Source organism: Mastomys coucha, unplaced genomic scaffold (assembly GCF_008632895.1).
Source record: "Mastomys coucha isolate ucsf_1 unplaced genomic scaffold, UCSF_Mcou_1 pScaffold9, whole genome shotgun sequence".
In the NCBI taxonomy this organism is placed as follows: domain Eukaryota; kingdom Metazoa; phylum Chordata; class Mammalia; order Rodentia; family Muridae; genus Mastomys; species Mastomys coucha.
In genome coordinates, this window is record NW_022196915.1 from 33,317,769 (window position 1) to 33,327,137 (window position 9,369).

Consider the following 9,369-nt stretch of genomic DNA (forward strand, 5'->3'; position numbering starts at 1 on the left):
GAATTGAAGACCCAGAAATGAACCCATACACCTATGGTCACTTGATCTTTGAAAAAGGAGCTAAAACCATCCAGGAGAAAAAGGACAGCATTTTCAACAAATGTGCTAGCTCAACTTGCAGTTCTAGCATGTAGAAGAATGCAAATCGATCCATTCCTATCTCCTTGTACAAAGCTCAAGTCCAAGTGGATCAAGAACCTCCACATAAAACCAGATACACTGAAACTAATAGAAAAGAAAGTGGGAAAAAAACCTTGAGCACATGGGCACAGGGGAAATTTTCCTGAACAGAACAGCAATAGCTTGTGCTCTAAGGGCAAGAATTGACAACTGGACCAATTTCTTAGGTAGTGACAGAGAGAAGAAACTCTTGTCTGAAAAAATACTCTATGGTAAAAAGACAGTATCTGTTACAGTGGGACCCTGAGGAATCCCCAAGTTCTTACCTTGTAGTATAAAAGTGCCTCCAGCTAGGGAGGGGCTGGTGCAGGAGTCTGGCAGGCTAAGGGGGCACACAGTCAGCCTCTGGGCAATCCAAGGCCTCTGTTATCATCTTGTAAGAATGCTGGCCTCTCTTGAGCCTCTAGCAATTCCAGAGGGTCTAAATAGAGAACTAGCCTCAGCTCTCCTTAGGCCACTGTGTTTTTAAGTAGGCAATCTCAACATGCATAGGTTAGCTACTTAAAAACATGCCAGCATAGGGTTGCAGAGATGGATCATTGGGTAAAGTGGCTGCCAGGAAGCATGAAAAACAGTTTGGATCCCCAGCATCCAAGTAAATGCTGGGAGGGCATGGCAGGCCACTACATACTCCAGTGCCCTAGGGGAGGAGAGAGGATTCCAGCATCAAGCTTGCTAGCTGGACTAGCAGGCTCTTCGAGCTGTAGGATCAGTGAGGGATCAGGTTTCAATATATAAGGTGGAAAACAATCAGGGAAGGTACCTCTGTCCTAAAACACACACACACACACCAAAGTAATTAAATAGTCCTCATCAACAAGGTGCAATTGCTTTTAGCTTTTCCTTAATCGTGCTATGTGAAGAATCAAAATGACTAACACTAATGTTTGCTAATAACAGGAAGATGTAAAGTGGTTTTAGTCTGCGGAGTTGGGGAATCCTCTCCCCAGGGGACAATGTAGACAAGGTCAGCCTCTAAGCCCCAGATGGATCCTGGCCTGTGTGAGGCCCTGTAGATATGCTTACAAATGAAATAGAGCTCATGTCCTTCCCCTGACCATCGACCTCCAGAACGTACACTCAGCCTGACATTCATGACAACATCAGATATGGCTCTAAAATTCTACCTGAACTCACTGCCTTGGTGCATGTTCCACTCTGGTCTAGATCTCAGTTGGACAAGTATGTGCCTCAAAGGCCATTCCTGTATTTGAGAAGTTGCAGGGGTTAAGCCTCTAAATACTGAAGGCCGTGTCTTCAATTTACTGAAATTCCTGATCACAGAAATATTTTCACTCAAGTACCTCAGCCCCAGTCTGAAAGCTCCAGTCTTCCTGTGAGCCAGCCATCTCCTGAACAACCTCAGCCCCAGTCTGAAAGCTCCAGAGTCTTCCTGTGAGCCAGCCGTCTCCTGAACAGCGACCCCGGGGCTCCCAAACACTGAAGGAGAAAAAACTGAATCTTCAAGTACAGATTGAAGAAGAAACACACACTTGCATATGGAGAAACCTTTTCTCCGTGTCCCTCATCATTCCGGAGGTGTATGTCTAAGGCTGCCTTATGGCTCCCTTATGAGCACTGGCATCCTACAGTGTTTGCAGAAATTAAGGATGCCCAGGTTCTGTTGTCTTAACTAGCTGGCTTCCTGGAGCTTTCGTTTATTCAACCACAATATTTCCCAAAGTTGCCATTCTTCCCTTTGGGTTTTACCAAGATAAATCAATGTTAAACAGAAGGAGTGAGCCTTAGAAACGTTTAAATGTATCCATGCCTTGGATTGAGTTCCCCAATCTTATTATGGAAAACAAGAGCTACATTAAACCGTTTGTTTAACTCTTGCATTCACTGGTTGAAAGACTAACCCCCAAACAAGCTACTGTGTTAATCTTCAGATTAGCCCTCTAGTCTGTCTTTTCAGAACTGATTGGTAAACAATGTCCATAATTAAACTGTTGTCAGAGACACAAATGCCCCATGAGCCTGAGCTAATGAGGCAGTATTCAACCCCTTTACAAAGACCAGCCTAATGAAATTCCAAGAATGTTAATGCTTCCAAGGGTCTGCCATGCTCCCAGCAGCAGGAGGACCACTGAGTGGAGGTAATTAAGCATCCACAGCCTGCTGAAGAATTGTGTCCCAGGACTATTTGTTTGTTGAGAAGGCATGCTTAGATGCAAGGGATTGGAAATCTCTGAAATCAATTTGAGCACATTGGCCATCAAAGTACCCCAAGTCTTCTCCTGGGACCCGTGACATTAATGTGCATGACAAGGGGGCAAGGAGGCCATTGTCTCCTCATTGTTCCAAAGACCTTTTAGTCCGGGGAGAGACAACATGTCTTGGTATTTAGGTAATTGGTTGCACAGAAATCCTCAGTACAACATTCCCTTGAAGTGCTGAATCCTAACTAGGGCTCCATGGATTTATTAGGGGCTGATTCCTCATTCTTTGCCCATTGGGAAAATGGACACTGCTCCATAGAATGCTACCATATTGAACTATTCTACCTAGAAATAAGAGAATCCCATCTAGTCTTCTAGAAAGTGTCCCTACTAGGAATATTTTATTTCCCTTTTTTTTTCCTTGGATCCCACTGAAAAGTCTATGACATGGTTCAAAGCACATTGCAATAAGGACTGTCACATCAGAGAGCCTTTCCCACTGAGGGGGTCATACACACCACCATGTGCTCATAGTCACCTCCCCTTGCACCAGCCATTGGCCCGTTAACAACTGATGCAAGAATCCCACCTTTCAATCGTTCCTGGAACTACAAGACAGGATTCAGAGCATCCCTTTTGGGATACATGGGCTGCTGCCTAGGGAGGACTTTTTTTTTTCACTGTGATGAGAATGGAAGGAGAAAGGAAGAAGAGGAGGAAGAGGAGGAGGAAGAAGAGGAGGAGGAAGAGGAGGAGGAGGGAGAGAAGGAAGAGAAGGAGGAGGAAGAGGGCATTCAGGTTTGATGATCCAGGAACACTTTCTTGTAGCCTTAAAAATGTCATCAGAGGTCAAACTCCCTGGGGAAACAAGATTATGACATGTCTCTCCTTCCAGTGATCAAAGGAAACAAAGTCCTGTGCCAAAATGTAGAGAAAAGAAGTAAAAGACCCTGGACCTTCCACAACACAGCTCAGTCTGTCCTTTTTTTTTTTTTTTTTCAGAACTGTTATTCCAAGTCCACTAGAATCCAGGCCATAGGAACCAAAGCAGAGATAAATAGGAGCTTACTATCTACTATGGGAGATACATATAACTTAAATCAATACTTTTGACTATGGAGTATGCTGTACAAGACAGCAACAAAACCAGGATAGTAAGTCATCTAAACAGGCTGGATCTCAGTTCCCATACCCATCCCATGCTGAGTGTAAGCATGTGCTATTCCTAGTATCTAGATAGTCGAATGGCTTATTTTATTAGTTTCTTTAAGTGCTTTTCCATAGAGCTGAAAATCTTAATTAGAAGCACCAGATTGAAAATCTTCTGATCTTGAGTGTTTTATGACTCTCTAAAACACAGGTAGCACTAGGTTCTTCTTCGCTGGCCGGATGCAAGAATGTAATCTGTTCAATATTCGTTTATCATATACTAGATACTCTGATGATGTGTCTTACCAGAGTGTTTGAATAAGAAATGTTCCCTGTAGTCTCGGGCATTTGAACACTTGGTCTCCAGTGTGGGGTGTTGGTTGGGGAGATTGAGGTAGTATGGCCTTATTGGAAAGAATATATCGCTGGAAGATTTTAAAAGTAAAAAGCCTCCTGTACTTTGAGTTTGCATACATGCTTCTTGCTTACAATTCAAGCTGCCAGCTTCCTGTTCCTGCCACCATGCCTCCTCTCTACCGTCATGGACTAGTATCCCTCTGGAACCATGAGCCAAAATAAACTCCTTCTTCCTTAACTTGCCTGTGTCACAGCATTTCATCACAGCAACAGAAAGGAAACTCACATATGAAGACAATGTCAAGTCACTCTTCTAGAAATGAAGCTATTCAGACAAGCAATCTACCAACCTTCTATCTGTCAGTAGAAGATTCTGCCCTTGCAATCACTGTGTAGTTGGTCTTTATTCAGCATGTGGTGTTCAGGTCTCTTGTGGGAAACAACATTGGTTTCCACAGGCAAATAGGAACACACAGTATGTGTACTTTTCTGTACATGTCTTATTTTACCCCACAAAACATGCTCCAGCTCCACTTGCAGCAGCCATGCCAAGGTTGGATTCTCTATTTTTCACACACACCTATTTCCTTTATCTGTTGTCCACTGATGGACATTTAGATTGTTTCCATACCTTGCTGTGAAGGTCAGGGTGTGAGTGTCACCGCCACAGACTGATCTCACTCTCTTTGGCTATGAATCAAGAGGCAACTTACAAGATGTTTCCACTTTAAGTTTTTAGAGGAACCGCCATAGTTGCCTATAATGGCTGACTGGTTTAAGTTCCCACCAGCAGTGTGTAGGGGTCCCTTCTCTTGGCATTCTTACCTGTACTTTTAACCTTCCATGGTTTCCATAATAGATGTCCTGACAGGTAATATTACATTGGGATTTTGATTTGATTTGCATTTCCCTGATGATTAATGGTGTTGAGAATTTCTTTCCAGATATTTTTGGATACTTATATGGTTTCTTTTGAGAAATGTCTATTCACACCCTTTGTCCATTTTAAATCATTTTTATTTATTATTATTATTATTATTATTATTATTATTATTATTATTATTATATGTATTGCTGGAGGGAGTGTGTCATAGGACATACGTGGAGATCAGAGAACAAACCTGTAGAGCCAGGTCTCTCTTTTCACCATCCTGTGGGTTCTGGTGATCTAACTCCGGTTACCACATTTGCATGATTACTGCCTTACCCGCTGAGCTATCTACTGCAGCCTCAACCTTTGCCTGGTTTTATTTATTAGTTTTGTTCATTTGTTTTAGTGTTATCTACTGAATTGTCCAAGGTACAGACAACTGTGCTAGATGAATAGAATATGAATAAATTCTCTATTCAGTCTATCATTTTCTTTGCTATAAAAAGCCTTTTAGGTTCATACATTTTGTCTATTTTTCCTTTCCTTTTATTTCATTTTCCTTTTTTTAAAAAAAAAAATTTTGCCTGTGCTTTTATTGTACAGAATAATGTTACAGAGCTTCTCTCTTTAAATTTTTTCCTACATAAACAAGGGTAAAATTTCAAATTTTCTTTGTGTGTGCATAGTTGTCTTCAATTGTGTCTATTGAAGTGATTGCCCTTTCCTTGTGTGATGGTTTGAATATGCTTGGCCCAGGGAGTGGCACTATTTGGAGGTGTGGCCTTGTTGGAATAGACGTGTCACTGTGGACATGGGCTTAAGACTTTCACCCTAGCTCTCTGGGGTGCAGCCTGCAGATGAAGATGTAGAACTCTCAGCTCCTCCTGCACAGTGCCTGCCTGGATGCTGCCATGTTCCCGCCTTGATGATAATGGACTGAACCTCAGAGCCTGTAAGCAGCCCCAATCAAATATTGTTCTTATAAGAGTTGCCTTGATCATGGTGTCTGTTCACAGCAGTAAAACCCTAGCTAAGACACCTTGTGTGCTTCTTTGTCAACAATAAAAATAAAACTTGATTCTCCTTAAATGTGGACTTACTTCTGAGCTCTCTGTTCCAACCTCCTGGCCTATAATTCTAGTCTTAGGCTATCCTGTGCCATTTTCATAACTATGGCTTCAAAGTTTGTTTTGATGTCCAATTTTCTGATGCCTCCAGCTTTGTTCCCCAGCTCCTCTTAATTTTTTTTGTTTTTGTTTTTGTTTTTTTGTTTTTTGGGTTTTTTTTTTTTTGGCTATTTAGAATCTTCTGTGGCTCCATATAAATCTTTGGATATATTTTTCTATTAGAATGGGAAATCTTGTTACAATGTTGCCATGGATTACATTAATTTATAGATTTCTTTAAGTACTTAAGACATCTGAGTAATATTCATTCTTCTGATGTGTGCACACAGGACACCGTAGCATTTATAGTTATTTTCATCAGTGGTTGACAGCTTTCAGTGTACAGGTCTTTCATTTCCTTATATAAATTTATCATGAAGCATTTGTATAGCTAGTAGACATCAGGCATAAGATCCCCTGGAACCAGATGGCTCTAAGTTACCATGTGGGTGCTGGAAACTGAACCCAGGTAATTGGAAGAGCAGTCGGTGCTCTCAACTGCTAGGTCACCTCTCAAGGCTCTGAAGCTCGATTCCATTTGAAAACTTGCTCCTACATCACACATCACCAACAAGAACAGAAGGACAGGCTCCAGCCCCATCTGGAGACAAGCATAGTCAGGACTTAGCACTGCAGCCTAAAAACCATGGGGAGGGTACGTTCGCTGCTCAGAACAGAGATGGGAAAACAGCTTGGAAGGCTTTTTCAACAATCCAGAAAGAGGTGTGGAGCAGGCCAAAGTCGATTCAAAGACCACAACCAAAGTAAATCTTGGGCCTTGTCATTGAGGAGAGACTTGAGATGAAGCCAAGGAGGAAAGCCTGCAAGGTTACCTGCTGGTGGTGCAGTAAACAGAAGTCTAGCTACCAGAAGAAGAGATAGAGAGGGCAAGCATACCTGACATTCTAGTACTCAGGAAGCTAAGACAAAAGAACCTAGAGTCTGAGCTGGCTTGAACTGACCTAGCCAAAGTAGTAGTAGTAGTAGTAGTAGTAGTAGTAGTAGTAGTAGTAGTAGTAGTAGTAATAGTAATAATAATAATAATAATAATAATAATAATAATAATAATAATAATAATAATGATGATGATATTAGTGATTCAAAAGGGAAGAGGAAGTTTGTAATAATGAAAAGGAGTTCCACGCTCGACTCTAACTACCCAAGAAATCCACATGATAATGATACAATGTGCTTCTCAGCTGGAACACTGTCTAGGATGTGAGAGCATGAACATAAAATGCTAAAATGCCCACGTGTTCAGGCTTGGGTGCTATCTTAGAAGGTGCTGGAAACTTTAAGAGACAGAGGTTAGCTTGGGGAATTAGGTGGCTTCTGGGGTTTGTATCTTACTAGAACCTTTCTGTCTCCATCTCTGCCCCCCGAATACCATGAGGTGAACAGCCCTGACTCAATGTGCCCTTCTCATCACAGGCCCAGAAACAGCAGAACTGGCTAAACGCGCACTAAAACCATGAACCGCATAAATATGCGGTCCCCCTTCCCTTTTGAATCACTCTCTAAACTATCCTCATCCAACCCCTGATCTCCAACCCCCCGACCCCATCCCTCAAACCCCCCATCTCTCAACCCCAATCTCCACCCCTGCCCAGGTATTTGTCGTAGTGATGAAAACATGACTAATTCAGAGGACTCTCTAAGAAGAGCCATTAGTCTGAAAGGTGGGGCAAAAAGTAGCCTGCCTGAGATGGGGAGAAGGAGCCAGAGTCTTTGTGTCTGCGGAATAGAGCTTCTGAGTGGCATACCAGGAATTTATGGTACAGAGACCAGGACAGAGAGAAGTTGTGTACAGAAGAAAGAAATTCAGAGTGGAGATGGAAGACTGAAGGAGGCAGCAAGCAAGAAGCAGCCAGCCGCTGGTGTGTATCGCGTGGATACACTGAACACAGGGTAATGAATGCTTGAGATGGAATGGAGCCCACCTGACACTGAGAATTCATCACTCTTCTCAGAACAGCATGCAATTCAATGCTTTATTTATCCAATCTTCCATTCAGTATTTCACTTAACATAAAAGATAACAACTGGACTTTGTTCATCAGGAACTTTTATACTCACTTTCTTTTTAAAAATATAATGTATCTTGATTATTGGGTTTTTTGAATGGCCCTTCCAATTCTTTGTCTGAAGTAATTTACTTCTCATCACAGTTCCTGTGCTTCAAAGCCCTCCAAGTACTTCCAGTGGCATATAGGAAAAAGCCAGTGTCCTCCTCTTGGCCTGCAAGACCCCAGTGGGATGGGATGAACCATTTTATTTACTGATGTGGGGTCTCTCACTGAGCCCAGCACTAATTGATTCCACTAGTCTAGCTTGTTTTAAAGACTCCTCCTCTGCTTCCTAAACACAAGGATTATAGACCACAAAGGGAGCTAGGGGAAGGACAGCCACACCCCCCAGGCTTTGCTGTAGGTGCTGGGAACCTCCCTCCAGTTATAGCAGCTTATTCATCAAGCTGTCTTGCCAGTCTTCTCTTTGATCTCTTTATCCTCGATTTTGTGCACCTAATGTTTTGAACTGTGTCCATTTTTAGCAAGATCTGAAAAGCCTTTCAGCTATTCCCTAAATCTTATGGATATATATATGTGTACATATATGTATATATATATATGTATATATATGGATATACATATATACCACATGTATATATGTATATCATCTTTCTTCTTCCAGGTGATTCATTGTCTGTTGCCACCTATAAAGTGACTTTCTCTCCATATTGAATTTCAGACAGTTGTGGGAGCTGTGTGGAGAAGAGGCCCCCATGGTTCCCGCAGTTTTCCATCACAAGGTTACAAGAGGTTGGGCCTCTACAACTAAGTCTATTTCAAAATCACAGTCAACCAGTCGAAAACATTGTAAGGCTTGCATCCTTCTAAAATTTTATTTACCTGAAAATTCTCTTTTAGAACGGCAATAACAAAATCATAGTTAGGTGTTCCATTGTCAGCACCACCATTTGTCATGCTGTTTTACAAAGAACAATGTAACACTTCCTACCTAAAATGAAAAACCATCCATGCTTGGTAGCACTTCATATTTCAGGGCATTGATGAATCTTGTATATCCCATAAGCTGGAACCTACATAAGGAGAAATTGTCCTAAATGAAAAGGTCACCCATGGGGTAGGTGGTGAATGGAATTCCACAAATGATAAAAAAAAAAATAAGCAAGACAATAGTTGTGCATCAGGCTGCATGAATCACTCACTATGAATCCAGATGTTTCCAAAAGGAAAACCAGGCTATGTTCACACCTTTGTGTGCCCCAGAAGGCTTACTGAGAAAATATCAAGGAACACCTCCTTAGAAGTCACAGCAAGTCTATTTGCCTACCTACCACTTAAACACATAATCGAGAGAAAGAGACTCAAAATTTTATTTTAAGCTATGATCAAACCACTTAAGATTTTTTCACCACCCAAATTTCAATTACCCTAAATCAGTAGCACAGTGTAAGTGGCTT